The sequence below is a fragment of the Ornithodoros turicata genome, chromosome 1, assembly GCF_037126465.1.
Source record: "Ornithodoros turicata isolate Travis chromosome 1, ASM3712646v1, whole genome shotgun sequence".
Taxonomy (NCBI): Eukaryota; Metazoa; Arthropoda; class Arachnida; order Ixodida; family Argasidae; genus Ornithodoros; species Ornithodoros turicata.
Window position 1 is genome coordinate 60,593,652 of NC_088201.1, and position 15,482 is coordinate 60,609,133.

The window sequence follows — 15,482 nt, forward strand, 5'->3', positions numbered from 1 at the left end:
AACATGAGAAGGCCGTTGTGCTCCCATCACTATATGGAAGCGTCTGCGGAAGTGATGCAGACTTCCCTGAATACGATCCCTTTCTCTGATTTCCTTCTGCGGCTATACTCATACATTGAATAATCCAGTGCCGTGTATGCCAAAGGGAGTCTGGCCATTAGGAGGAGCCTAAAAAAGGGGCTCGACCTGTCAATCAAATTGAGTGTTTTTCATTGGCTGCTGTTTTCTATGCGGGCCGTCATGACACCAAAATTTTCCGAAGCCAGGATTTCATGACAAATTTTTTCACAAATTACGTCAATTTTATTCCGTAAGTGTACATTCTGTTGCAATTATCTTGCGAATCACCTTTAAATTACGCTAGAGTGTTGATGTTTACCTGAAAATAATATGTTTCGTCGTCCTTGTTAGGCCTAGTAACGATAGCGATCACAGGCAAATAGCAAGAAAAACGCTACGGATGGCCAAAAATTTGCATTTTATGACATACGTTTATTCATATACACATTTTTGCCCGTTCTTAATTCAATCTTGTTATGTTTCATAGTTAAAATACGTATACCAGCAGTCTGTTCCAACTAGCGGTTCTGCAGGCCAATCAGTTCTGCTAGCAAGCACTTCTGCTTCCTATCCTGCGCCTTCCCGACATGTCCCTCTCCATCCAGATGGCGCCGTTAAAAGTGGACGCAAAATCCATTATGTTGCTAGGTCGTCAGGGTATATCCTATTCAATCTAATCCAATCCAGTTTCCCCAAAATGTCGGCACCCAGTGAATACAGGTAATATGTAGCTTGGATAGCCTGGGGTTAATAGCGAACTGTATTTTGGCTCGTGATTGGCCAGAGAGCTCAAAAAGTGGGTGGAGCTCCAGGTATAGGCAAGTCCCATTAATGGCCAGACTCCCTTTGGCATACACGGCACTGGATAATCCTTCCTGTAGCGACGCGTCTCCTGTGCTACGAAGTCGTGACTAAACAAGGGAGTTCTAATTCGTTCTTTTCTTTGTTCGTCCGTAAGATTACTCGGTATTTGATGTCCTCTCGAGCTTTCTATGTTCCCTCCATCATCCAAAGCTTTTTCCCCGAATATTTTCCATCAGCGTCGCTGCTTCTGGTATGGTTTCAAACATTCTTCTACCATAAAAACAGTCGTTAAATCTTCGCGTGCAGCCTGAACCTTTCTTTACACGAAGTGGCGACAACGCACTTCTAAGATGCCATCAAATATGAAACAAAGTGGGACTTAAAAACGAGTCGTGAAACTCAATATCAATATAACATAAACGCTCTCATCCTACCACGGACTCTCAATAAATAACCTTTCCATGCCTCCGTCATTGGCTAGAGCTTTTCTCTTATTGCTATAGTTACGTTTTCGCTTGCTTCTTTCTGCGAAATATATCCAGCATCCACATTGCATGTAAGAGAATTCCCCAAAGCTTTGCTGGTTATGCGCTGTCATATTTTGTTCCCCCCTATCAAAATTAACGTTATAATCCGCTAGGCCGAAGGCAAGGAGAGGAACATTGGAAGCTTGTGGCTCTATTCTGTATAAGAGGAAAATTTAATTCTTATTACTCCAGTGTTAGAGAAAAGCGGTCGAATTGACAAAAAAAAGAAAATAAGCTGAAATCTCGGTGACTCTCCGGGGAACATTCCAAAAGCCGATATAGACCCTGTCGCGTTACTCTCAAACCAATTTGTGCGCTCCTTAGCCTCGTTCCCAGCGACGACACAACAGGGGTGGACTGCCAAAATCGCTCTTCCCGTTGAGATGAATACTTGTGGCCGCCGTCTTTAATGAGTATGACTAACGATAACGTAACATTTTCATCCGGTAAACATCTGAGTAGTGTATCAACGTTCGAAAGACCAAGGAAAAGGAAGATTCCTTGCTTCCGCGTGCGATATGCACACTTGTTCACGTAAGGTCTACGTGAGGTGTGCTAACCGATGCGATATATTTTCTATACCGGTTCCCGAGCGGGAAACAATGAACGGGCACGAGATAAATACGAACGGACACCAAAATGAACGAAAACACACACGGAAAAATGAAGGTGTAGCAGCCGACGGAAATGGACGACGAAACGTCCATGTTTCCGGGTCACCAAACTGTAGAGTACAGTTCGCATTCAGCCTTGTCTGCTGGTCCTTCTGTACTCTACAGTGGGACTCGGCAAACGGCTGTCCACACGTGCACAGTTCCTGTGACTACCACGGGGTGGCAGCACTAATGGCGGCACTCATTCCCTGAATCGCGTTTTTGTGTATATGCACGGCATGCAGCAGATAGCGCCAAATGTCAAAACACAGCAACGCCTGCTCTATGTGAATAAAAGTGACATTACCGGTGGAAAACCACGGAATCAGCACCGCTACTCAAAATTGCTATGAGGATAACGGGAATCAATGAAACATTCAACTCTTCAAGCAAATCAAACGTTTCCTTCAGACCCCCCCCCCCTCCTCTCTCTCTCTCTCTCTCTCTCTCTCTCTGTCTTCTTATGCTTATGTGTACGTACGGAGATGTACACACACGACCACTTTGACAAAACTGGTATAACGATAATCTCTGTCAAGCGAAAACCCAGGTAAACGAAATTACCGAGATTAGTCTTTTCCTCAGTTTAATTGTGCGTATTTCATACAACATAAGAACAGCTTCTTTTTTTCTTCTTCTTCTTCTTTTCTTGTGACGTGTAGGTTCAGTTCTGGTATACTGAGGAGATTTCGATGCCGTTATACTTTTTTTTAATCATTTCCTAACATGCCTGCGCAAGTTATAGAGAAAAAAAATCGTAGAAAGTTCTTTGGTAGATAATCGACAATTACGCACGCAGTTGTTATTCTTTTTCACAATAATATGGTTGCTCCCTTTCGGAATCATGAATAAAAGCTTGTTTACCGGCGTCGCGTTTCGCCTAAATATAGCGAATCACTGCCCTCACTCTTTTTGCTCGCCTTACATAAGCTAATGTGATAAGACGAAGACTGCGCGTTATATTAAATACTTATGGCACATCCGACAAAAAGCATGACTTAGTTTACAAGCCTCTGTGAATGTTCTGCGCATCGCGCCTGTTACCATAGTTAGGCTGGAGCCTGGTCATACGAAGCGAAATAGAAAAATAAACGTTATCTACAATTGCTGACAAACGTGTACTACAGCTGCATACTTCTTTATCCAGATTTTTTGAATTGTTATTCATAGCAGTGCATAAAATATAGCGGTAATGCAAGCAACATTGACGTGCGTGTCGAGAAAGGAGGAGAAGAAATCGCTAGCCAACAGTGTGCTGCGATCTCGAAATTCACTGCTCCCAAAAAGCACGTCTTCGCAGGGACACCTATCAAGTGGAACCCTCGTTTCCCGGTCCTGGATGGTTCGCTGCATTCCCGTCATCTTCATCTCGTCTTGACCCTGTAGTCTTGCTCGAAGATCTTGTTGTGCTGTCAGCGAAAGGGCCACATCAGTGCTGGGTGTGCAACTCCCGCAGTTCAAGGATTCGGCTGGAACGGGGTGCGTCCACCGTGGGGTATATATCTGTCAATCTGTCGAACCTTCTCCCGCGAAGTTTGCAGACTCTATGGAGGGGAGCTCCCCAACAGCCCTCGGATGAACATTTACTAAAACGTGTCGTTAAAGCTTACTTTTGTGTACGTCTCATACTGTGTTCCCGAATCCTCCACACAAGTCCACGGGTGCAAGGCAGTGGTGGGCAAATGCCATCACGATCTTTGCAGTCACCTCAATTTTAGCCAACAGAGGTTACTCTCTACCTCACCTCAGCTCAGATTCGTCTGTAAAAATGTTCCTCACCCACCTCGAATCCATTTTCTGAAAATGTTCCTCACCTCACCTCGACCTCACCTCACCTCGACGACAAAAATATCCAAATGAGCAGAAAGCCACCGTACTATACAACTGTGTTCTTTTTGTTTTTTTTGTTTTTTTGAATTCGTTAGCTTTTTATTGTGAATAGAATATTTATTTCACTTGTTTACGAAATTTGCATAACATGACCAAACATGACCGAACATGCATTATATCTATGGGCTCGTGACAGCTTCCGATACTGCTGCAAAATCTTGAACGTGTCCGTCCCTTAGACGCTCGCATGTTTTCTGCGGTAGGCAGTCCTCTTGGACTACCCAAATCCCAGAGCAAGAGGGTTAGCACGACCCTCCCTCTCCTGTGCCACCATCATCTCTCCCCTCCCTCTTTCACCCTCCCCTCCCCTCCCCTCTTCTCCCTCCCCTGGGTGCACCAAGCCGCCACTTCAGAGGAGGCTGACCGCACCTTCCCCCTACATCACCCCACCCCCACCCCCCTCGTCCCTTAGAAATAAAACGATTTTTACTAAAAGTGCTATGAAAGAAGCATAGATGTCGTTTTTGCAGGTGAGTTATACGGCCAGGCGGACATCCTCGAACAGGGTATGTAATATTCATTAATTAACTCTTTAATTAGGGGCTTGGTGTCAAAAGTGAGACAGAAGAATGGGAGACAATCCTCGCATAAAGCCATCTTATTTTTTTAAATCCTGAAACGAGAACGGACTCGTACACTGAAATATTCATCGACGAATTCTGCTATGCAGATGAGCCGAAACCAAAACCACGCGTATCAGGAACGCGGGGAGGATCTCACCTTCGCCGCCGCCGGCTTATCTGGGCCCCAAAGCGGTGGTGGTGGAGGCGGTGGCGGTGAAAGGGCTCGCCGTTGTCAGCCTCACAGAGGTGGGCAACGTCACGACTAACGCCCTGGGGGAATGTGCGTCCTGGGCAGACTTCTAAGGGAACTGGGCCGACTTTGAAGGGAACTGGGCCGCCATATGTCTGAAAGCGTCTGAGGAAAACCCAGGAAAAACCCCAGATAGCACAGCCGTCACCGGGATTGGAACTCGAATTGATGTGACATGAGATGTGGCGGTTGATCTGACAAGCAGATCAGCACCGACCCCAATCATCTCCATCGCTCCAAAGCACGTGGCCCTCAGACGTGGAACGAGCGCTGTCCTACCTGCGCTCCTGATGCGCATGGTTTCGGTTTCGGCTCATTTGCATAGCACAGTTCGACGATTGATATTCCAAAGTACTTGCTCGTTTCAGGAATTTTAAAATATAGAATGGCTTTCAACGAGCACTGGCGCCTATTCTAATGTCTCACGTTTGCTCGAAAGCCCTAATAAAGGACTTCATTAATGAATTTAGGTAAGTCATTTAACGACAGTGTTGTACCCGCTGCCAACGCGAAGTAATGGAATACCGCTACCCGCTACTACACAAAAAAGTAGCACAATACTAGCGTCGCTACAAATTTGGAAAAGTAACGCGATACCGCTACCAAATAAAAGTGGCGTAAATACAATGTAGCTACTTTTCCACTATACCGTACCCTTCTCTATAGGCAACACCTTACGGTAGGCAACTCGTTGCCGAATGTGTCTAAAGACGGTGCAATATTCTGTCACATAGATTGATGGAGGCCATCAAATCAGTCTGCCCGAAGTAACTAAAATGAATAACGAGAAAAGAATTATGCTTCGCCGTTATCTGGCTTTCTCTCTCTCTCTCTCTCTCTGTGTGTGTGTTATCCACGTCTTTCATACTATGAAAAGTAGCGGTAGCGGAGAAAGAGTCCGCCGCTATCCATATTTGTAACGGAAATACCTTTTCCGTTATCAATTTAAAATGTAGCGTGATCGCTACTGCGCTAGTGAAAAATGTAGCGAATACGGTAGCGGCGCTACTACTAGCGGACTACAACGCTGTGTGTACAACACTGTTTGACAGTTACATACTCTCTCCGAGAGAATGCCCGCTGGCCGTATAACACACCTGCAAAAGCGGTATCTATGCTGTAACGAATAAATCAAAAACACCCTGTATAAAAGGTTCTCCTGAGGGTAGGGGACACCTTACGAACGCAGCCGCCGGTTCATGTCTTAATTAACATGGATACATTAATTAACTGCTGAAGGTAATAGAAAGGAATTGCTAGTTTTAGTTGTGGAAATAAAGCACGCCGCTTGGGAAAACAGCAACAACTTCTCTTTGGAAAATTCACGAGAAAAAAACATGCAAGAGAAGTTAGGGATTTAAAGACATGTTTATCAATGTTATGGCCTCTAACTCTAATTCGGATCACCCCGTGCCTACATCTTTTTTCTTCTGTTTCAGGTTTCTGTTTGAATTCATTCAAAGGTTAATATTTTTCATCAATTAATAGGCCGCATCCATTTTTGCAGCTCCCTCAAGGTTTCTCCTCACCTCCATCTTTTTTCTGAAGAATTACCTCGCCTCATGGACGTTGAGGGGGGAGGGGGGGGGGGGACGTCCTCACCCTCATATGCTCTCGTGGCCTCTGGTGCGAAGAATGACCCACCTATATGGGGCGTACCGGTCCTGTCCTCCAACGCGCCCAACATCCCCTCAATGCAAACTACCACCCTTGTTCCCAAGCAAGTGCAGCCCCCGAGTTTCCGGTCGACCATATTTATTTGTGGGGAGTGCTTTTAGCCTGCGTGTCACCGCGAGTAGTTATGGCTGAAAATTTCACTTCCAGTCCACGCTGGTTTTAGAAAGTGTATTGGAATAGACGCAGGTACTCCGATATAATGCAATCTTGATACTTTACGGCTCGTCACTGCCATCATTTGCGAACGGCTTTTTCTCTTTCTGTACCTCACGAGCGAATGGTATTACATCGTCATTTCACCGTCCAATATCATTTCAGCGAATGACGTTCAGTATCAATGTCATTCGGTGGAAATGACATTCAATTTCCCGTGTGACAGGGGTATTATTTTTCGACCGCAGTTATCCTGGGTAGCACCAATTACACCGTAATGAGTAATGACCACGATGAAACTAAGTTTTAATACTCATTCAAGGGTCGCTCGTAATGTCTGTCACATCTTCGATGCGCGTCAAATCTATATAATCGGCACATAACAGCTCAAGCTTAGACGAAGCGATTTCGTTACCATTAGAGATGACAGCAATATTACGCTTCCTGAATGAGATTAAACGTCTTTTTCGCAGGCAGAAATCACTTTAAACACGTTGATTTTACTACACATTTTACCTTTATGTGGCATACGTGCAAGCATTGCAGCAATACCGCTTCAAAATATCCGTTCAGTAAAAAGACAGTAAAAGAAGACGACGAACCGGAAGTCTAGGCGACGACAGCTGCACCGTTTTCTCCTTTTTGTCTCTGTCCTGCAGAGAAGCACATCGTACCGGTGGGCAATATGTGGATTTCGCAACGACATGACGGCAATCCGCCTGCTGCGTATGTGGTCTGCATTCGTGGTCGACCATTGGGGGAGGCCAGTTACGAGCGGAGCAATAGGACTTCAAGCCATAAACGTGTGTCCGCAGCCGCACTATTGTGTTCAAACGCGTCCATCCGGTAGCGTTCCGCGTGCGACGCCCGCATTCGTTTCGCACTTTCCTCATCTCGCTGAACTGACGTGTCTGTGGTTCTTCCGCTGCTTGCGAACAGCTATGCGTGGGTTTGCAGGCGGACGTGTCGCTGTCGGACGGATCCAAACGCAATAGTGCGGATGCGACCATGCAGCGCAAGGCAACATCTTCCCGTGACAGGTCGTCACACATCGTCTAAGACATGGCGTTAAACTAGAGGTTTATCTGAAATACACGTTGTAGAAGAAAACAAAAACTATGAAATTGAGAATATTCAAAGAAGTTTTGTGAAAGCGTTTTACGGTAGACATGGGGGGTGGAACTTGGATTATCCCAACACGTAAGGCCAGAAGGTCATTGAGTGATGGCTTGTTGTTATCTGAACTGTTAAAATGACAAGCTTATATCTTCAGATTCGCTGTCCGCTATATTTATTTGCTGCACCTCACGCTCCAGCATATATTACAGTCACTCTTCTATCCTCCTCTCCAAAAGCCAATGTTGCACAATGATATTGTATGCCCTGACCTGGACCATTTTTCCTTCTCTGTCTGCTGCAAAATTTTGTGGTAATCTCCTTTGTCTTCTCTCACACCCGTATCTGCTGCCTATCCGGCTCACTCTACTCTCATGTCGATGTTATTTTGGAATGTTTGCTTTGAGTGGTTTTGTATTTATTGAATCATGTTTCTACACTGAACAGGTGCACTGCTCGGTATAGGCTCTAATTTTAACCGTTGTCAGGCACTAAGACACAAATAAGCTAAGTCAATCGATCAATAATTAAAAAGTTTCGAGTTCACACTCGCCCTTGGAAACTGTAAGTTTCGAAAAAAAAAATGATAATGTGTTGGATGGATTGACGGATTGATAAATTACGACGCGCACAGATCGCGGGATAAATAGTGCACGACTGAAAGCTATAATGGTAGCCCTGGCAACGACACTTACATAGAGAAGCCTGCTTAATACTTCCTCTCTCACTCCTTTGCCAGACCACAGAGCCGTGATGTCGCCTGTTTCAGTCAATCGCGACAGACGATTTCAAACACAACCTTTCTGTTGCTACCAGTCTCATACCAGTACCCATACCAGTCCCATACCAGTACCGGCCGCCCATGCGGCTGCTGGCTGTTCGTCTTCATTGCTACGACCGCCAAAAGACACGTCGTGAATGGCGGACTCTTAATCACGACGTGACGTCGTTTAAGCTATCAGGCTTTGTTTACTCAAGGTGGCGTTGACCGCGGCCTCTCTAGACTGAGGGAAAACCCACGTGTTTACTGACGAACCGAAAATCTCTGGGGAACGCGGAAACGAAACTCGACACAACAGACGCCTTTCGCCTTTCCTTTTAGGTCCATTGTCTTCCTTATATTCTTATCTCTAAACTTCGTGAAGAAAAATTTGATGAGGAAGATATGCACTCAGATAAAACTCAGAAAGGTATACATCCAAGTTAATGAAGTCAATAATTAACTAAGACACATTTTAAAATTAAAACAGAAAACGAAATAATTCACAACAACACACTGAAAAGTCATACTGAAACTACTAAGAGGATCGATAACATCGGTCGTCTTAGAAGTTCTCGGTTCACACATGCAATGAGGCAAAAAAGTTCACCTTGAGAGAATGTAGAACACCCTGCTGCAGCACAAAGCCGGCACTAGGAGAGGGGCTGACGTAGTCGCGTCAGTTCGTGGCACACACTGCTAAACTATTGTGACCGTGAACGAACGTCCCTGTCCATTGCCACAGCACGGTATCAAAGGGAACTCTGGAAATAAGGAATACAATTACAGATTAAACGGGTTGTGACATCTTGATAAATGTGGTTTTTACATCATGCATCCATTGTACTGCATGCCAGAATATTGATGAAAACAAAAAGAATGTCTCGCAGTCGACGGAATACAAACCCTGGAATCATGGAGGAAGGAATGAGAAGAGACGCCCAATTCCATCGAAAAGAGACCGTGTGACGTCGCTGTCAGCCTTCCGGTTTCGGTTTTACAGTTGTCTGTATTGCATAGTTTCGGAATTCATGGATAGGTGTGATCGTAGCGCGCACGTCCCTTAAAGTGGCGTTGCGCATAGAGTCACCTCATTGACTTTCTCATGTAACGTGACCCGTACACGGCCTCAGGTAAGCTAAAACTCACCCCCTGTTCATGCGTCACTTGCCACCACACTTTTCTCTTCAGTCGAATACCATTTGGGCGCCTCCTGTACTTCTTTCCTCCATGCCTTGAACCGCCGGAACAAACTTTGGCGCGAGCTGGTGATGTCAGAGGAACCAAAGCCTCGTTCATTATTATTCGTTCTCCTAAGCACCTGGCCTCTCCGCGGTAGCTTCTCTGGCGGAGATGTCGTGCTGTTATCCTGCCGTGATATCGCTACCGGATAAATTTTGGCATTCGCTGTGCCGACTTTCTACACGTCCATTATCCCCTGAGCTATGAAAGTTGGAATGCAGGTTCACATCGATGCAAATGTGCATCTTCTACTGTTCTACATTTGTCCGGCATAACTTGGCAACAAATTTGTGGTACGTCTTAAGATAGTCATGTCAATAATAAGGCATTATTCAACATCAAGACATGGCAGCAAAGAACTAAACATTACGATCTGGATGCACCATTCTAACTGTGAGAGGTCATGGGGGAGAACAACGTCAGATTGGATGCCCACTTTACTTCTCACCTACCGGAACGTACCCCGTGTTACATTGCGGGTACAGGAGTCACACACCAGGGCAGGGATGGGCAGTATTTAAATACATTCTAACTAAAATACCATTTAAGATATAAATACATGTATTTATATTTTGTATTTAAATACAGACTCGAAAAATGTATTTATAATTACATTTAAATACCAATTTTGGCGTATTTATTCTTGTAAATACTTTATAAATACTCCTAAATACAGTATATACTGACTCATATGTTAAAGGTGCCTTGCATTTGACCTTTCGGAAAGAAGGGCGAGTTTACGAAGCATCTTCGCCAAATGAATACAAGCATTTGTTCATTGGCACCTGTGGAGATGCTGTTCCCCTTTGCGAATCCGATTCTATGGCCGAACAGAAGGTGCCTAAAAGATGCAGTCTTCGAGAAACTTCTAACATTAAAATCGCCATGATAATTTAACAAATAAATGCTATTGTTCGTTGCTGATTTGTTGTTATGATCATCGTTATTTATGTAATTCCGGATGATATTTTCCTCACAGTATTTATGGCAGTAGTTTCAGTATTTAAATACTGTATTTATATGTTGTATTTAAATACTCATTTTGAAAAGTATCTATGAAGAGTATTTAAATACCCCTTTCAACAAAGTATTTTGTATTTATATTTAAATACTCAAAAAATTTATTTCTCCCCAACCCCATCCCTGCACCAGGGTAACAACTATGCAGAGCAGTTGACCTAACGTAATGAAAAATGGTACAGAATAATTTGCTTGACGTAGTAGTGTGCAGTGAACGGCATATCATTCTGATGCATTTATGTCATCACACGACAACGGAAGCTGAACCGCTTTTTCTTTTTCTCTCTCTCTCTCTTTTGCGAGGTGCACTTTGCTCTGCAGCACATAGTCGCGCTCAGAGTACGAATTGTCCTACATGCCTAGAACGCCCTCACGACGTCGACCGATTTGACGATGCATGCCGGTACCAACACGGGTACTCGTGAAGGATATCGTCAGGGAACAGAAGGAGCGTTACCACCATAGCTGTAAAATAACTCATTCAAGGTAATTGAGTTACTGTAAGTAATTACTTTTTGTGGAACTAATTACTGTAACCATGTACTTTCTGAAACGTGTATTCGCGCGTAACTGTAACTTAGTTACTTTTTTGAGTAACTTGTATTTTGGGGAAAATTACTTCTTCAATCGAATTTTCATGCGAGTGTTAGGTCCTGGGGTGGAATATGTTACAGAGTGATTCCAATGATAACTTTAAAAAATGTCCTGGTGTTAAGAACAAATTTATCAGCATTATCAGCTTAACTGCCAAGCACGTTGTGGGTTGTTTCAGAAGTTTGTTTTTCAACAAGTATTATGTATGATAGACTGTGTGTAAATGTTTTATATATAGTCACCTTGAAAATGAGTGAACTGGAAGTAACTAAGAAGTTACTCAATATATTTCACGAGTAAGTGTAACGGAGGTGCGTTTCTGCCTTGGTAACTTTTCCCGTAACATCTTTACTTTTAGAGTCATAAAGCTGTAAGTTAGTTACGCTTTGTGAGTAGCTTATACAGCCCTGGTCACCACTATGCACAGCTGCAAGGGCAGACGTGGTGTTGCACGGGGTACAAAGAATACAGGCGAAAAATAATCTACTTTCTGCCACAGGGGGAGACACTTGCATTTTGTGATATAGCGCGGCGAAGCGTGTCCTCGTTTTTTCGGTGCAAAAATTATGAAATAAACACGACACAGTAAGTAAAGTGCCCATTTAGGCACTTATCGGCGCCCATTTTCGAAACAGGCACTAATCGCAAAAAAAAGGCAAAAAACGCATTAACATTACGGTACTAATGGGTCCCCTTCGACCAGATTCGTGCATAGAACATCAAAAGGTATCGTCCGTACGACTCCCAACGAAACGGCATATGTCTGGAAATCCGCTCTCTAATTATCATGGAAGACTGGCCGTGTGACATGGGCATAAGCAGAAACAACTGGGCCGGTTGGTACATATCCTTTACAGGCGACAGGACAACCATACGGACTAATATAACTTTTTTCTTAGTGTATCAGCCCGACGTTCGTCCTGTCGCCTGCAAAGGATGACAGGGGCATAACAGGGGTATTAGATTCCATGGAAGCTTTAATGGTCACCTTAATACGATGACCCCAATGACGCCCGTATTCGATTCCCGTATTCCAGAAACTCTTGTCCAGCGCCGTACTGTTTTGCTAAAGCTTGGCTCAAGTCACGTGGGACATCCTGCACTGTAAACTGAACAACGCAACCACAGAACACGACCGATAGAAATGACGAACACAAGCGCTAACTTCCAGCTTGGCTTCATCACTTCTATGTCCCTCCGTGTTCCATGGTTGCGCCTCTCAGTTTCCAATACCGTATATCATACCAACTAGCCAAAGATTTCCACCCTGGTGCTCCATCAGCCAGAACCCTATATCATTTCCAGGGATCCCATATCTTTTATAACTCTTTCTTTTGTTAATGTTGTTGTTTCGTTTAGCACAGCGAAGCAGCTGCGATTATATTCGGTCTACGGATGTGGTCAGATAGACGCGCAAGCCCGACTCGACACAGCTCATCGACGAAGAATGTCACACTGTACTTGTGTAGACAGCGATACCGTTGCTGTATATGCAGAGTGGCCCAGCAGAACACCGATGTTTACTTGCGGGACAACTGCATGCAATTTGCATTTCGTTAGTGTTTCGTTACAGCGCGTTAGTTAATACTGCATCATAAAGCAATCAGTCTCAAAATGCACGCAATCTCAGCTAGAAGCTCGCGCTGTTGTTGATCCCGCGTAATTACCTGGAAGTTAACGGCGGATGGTTAATTAAACGGACACGGAACACTTTTCCTTTTTACGATGTCAACAGAAGGCTGCTGACAGAAGCCACTGTCCAGCGACTGGTCGCCTGGTTATTATTACCGCCATGTGTAGGCAATCGTATAATCGGTCACTCGAATGAACGTCCAATATGTGACAGATAAAACAACATATACGCGGGCAAGCTGGTGGACAAGATCCATGACGACTGTGCCTGAGCCTGGGCACCCGTTGTTATTACGTTACGTCCTTGTTGTTGTGCCCAAACTCAGGTTTCGTCGTCATGGATCTTGTCCAATGCGTGATTCCAGGGACTGGCTAATTAGGTTAAAGTTTTGCGCAGTTAAATTGGGTTTCAGCACCATTAGAGGTTGTGCGCTCTATGGGGTGGTGCTCCAGAACATAACGTGCGACAATTAGCATGTTTTATTTTGCATCGCAATATTAGATGAAACAAAGCTCGTACACTCTAAGAAAGAAATGAGTAATTTTAGTCCATTTGGGGAAGACTAAATGCATGGCTTCAAAAATTAGTCCCCTTAGGGTGTAAATGCAGGGGAGTAAATGAATGTCACAGAGTGGGGACCGCATTTTACGCTCTGTTCTAAGAGTCCAAGGTACATAATTCATATGCATGAATGAAAATACTTTTAATTAAGCCGTCAACCGTGATACGTCGAGTGATATACAGTGAACCCCCGTTAATATGACCCTCGATAATCTGACATACGCGCTTTACGATCATACTCCTGGGGAACAATGCGTTGAAACCTCTGCAAATCCCCCCGTTAATATGACGATTCCGCATTATGACCAAAATATTCGGGAACGACCATGGTCAGAATAACGAGGGTTCACTGTATATGTGATATATAGTGATAGTGATACATCTTGCGACACGCATAGGGCACAATTTCGCAAGAAAGAACCTCTAACTACTTTTGTTTCCTCCGTGAGGGTGGAAAATTGCTAAGTTAGCCAAGTTATATAGCCTTATTCCATCAAATTCACGAAGAGCACATATTTACGTAGACTGTTGCATACGGGAGACCACTTGCAGTCCTGGGAAGTAAATTTCCGGGTTAGGGGAGTATTTGCTGTCTAGCGGAGTAGAAGCTGCAATTACTCCCCATTTTACTCTCTTCTTTCGTCTTCTTCTTCTTCTTAGAGTGTAATGTGGATGGACGGTTGTCTCGAAGCTCTCCTGTTGTCCATTCTTCAAAATCCCGTATCTCGAAAACAAATGCGTCCCCCAGTATCAGCGTAACGCGTGTCGTTCCTGTATTGCGTCGTCGAGAATATTTCCATAACCAGGGGGCCGCAGCCTCTGCAGGAGGGCCTTCCATTACCAACTTCGGGTCACGACACAGCGCCTCGCCTTTTTCCCGCGGGAAACACGACAAGTTGATATTGTAAGGTAAATCAGCACGTGTACTCGTCCCTCGCTAGTTCCTACCTATAGACTACTCCCTTTTATCACCATTTAACTCTCCTTAACATTAGTCCGTTTGACCGTTCTTGGGCCGCCCTTCACGGACAGCGTTCCTTCTGCACCAGGTATTTCGAGCCGTCTTCGTCGGCTTGCAGTGGTGGTTGTGGTAGCGTTCTTGTTTACGGAGCTGGTTCTTATTTAAGCTGTTCTTATTTACCCGCCGGTTTGACGGCATGATGCTTAGGGAGCTGGGCGTCCTGGGCCGACCTCGTATGCTCGACATATGAGCCGAAGCGTCCGAAAAAAGCAGAAGAAAATACCCAGACAGCACGGGACAGTGCAGGGATCCTACCCTAGGTCATTTTCCAGTTTCCACAACGCATGACGTATGTTAAGGATACGCTGCACGTGTTGACCCCACACAGGAAATGCGAGCAGCGACGACGCATTCCCTTATGCAGTCAATTTCAACAGATCAGCTGCTGATCGCGGTGCCACTAGAGTTATAGTCGTAAAGCACTGGCACGATTCCTCCATAGAGACGAAATTGGCCAATATGATATGACCAGGCTGTTAGGCCCCTAACGAAGTGTCGATGACAGTCGCATTGCGTGCCATATCGGCAGATTGGCAGAAGTTTCTTTTTACGGCACGTAATAGCGTCCCAAATTCTGGACCGCGGTAACCTCTCCAGGGACCGGCTGTCCTTAAGACGCCCAAGAACGTAATCGTATTTTCGCCGCTTAATCCGAATGGCAGCTTTCTTAACCTGGTCTCCGATACCGTGGACACCTTGTAAGTTTGTACAGGATGGCAGGCAACGCTGGTCATCGGCATTCTTCCGTAATAAAACGACGCTACAGTTTCCTGCTGCAAATGTTCGGCTGCCTCGCACTGAGAAATAGAAATGGACGTGGAGACATACCGGGGAGACGGTGATTCCATTTTCGTCTCACCTTACCTGCCCAAGCAGCACAATGTACTGAAAGTCGGGTGCAATAGGGGTGGACTGGTAGGTGGAAGGCCTTGAACAAGCTCGTGAAACTAAAGAACAT

The 15,482-nt window shown here is 44.8% G+C and overlaps 1 protein-coding gene across 1 annotated transcript in view; it reads right to left on the reverse strand.

The window, feature by feature from the left end:
* Positions 1–15,482, reverse strand: part of LOC135378282 (atrial natriuretic peptide receptor 2-like) — a 765,968-nt gene that overhangs the window by 442,099 nt on the left and 308,387 nt on the right. Inside the window, exon 2 of the mRNA XM_064611266.1 lies at positions 9,064–9,217. The gene's annotated coding sequence lies outside the window, so the exon portion shown is untranslated. The remainder of the gene's footprint in view (positions 1–9,063; positions 9,218–15,482) is intronic.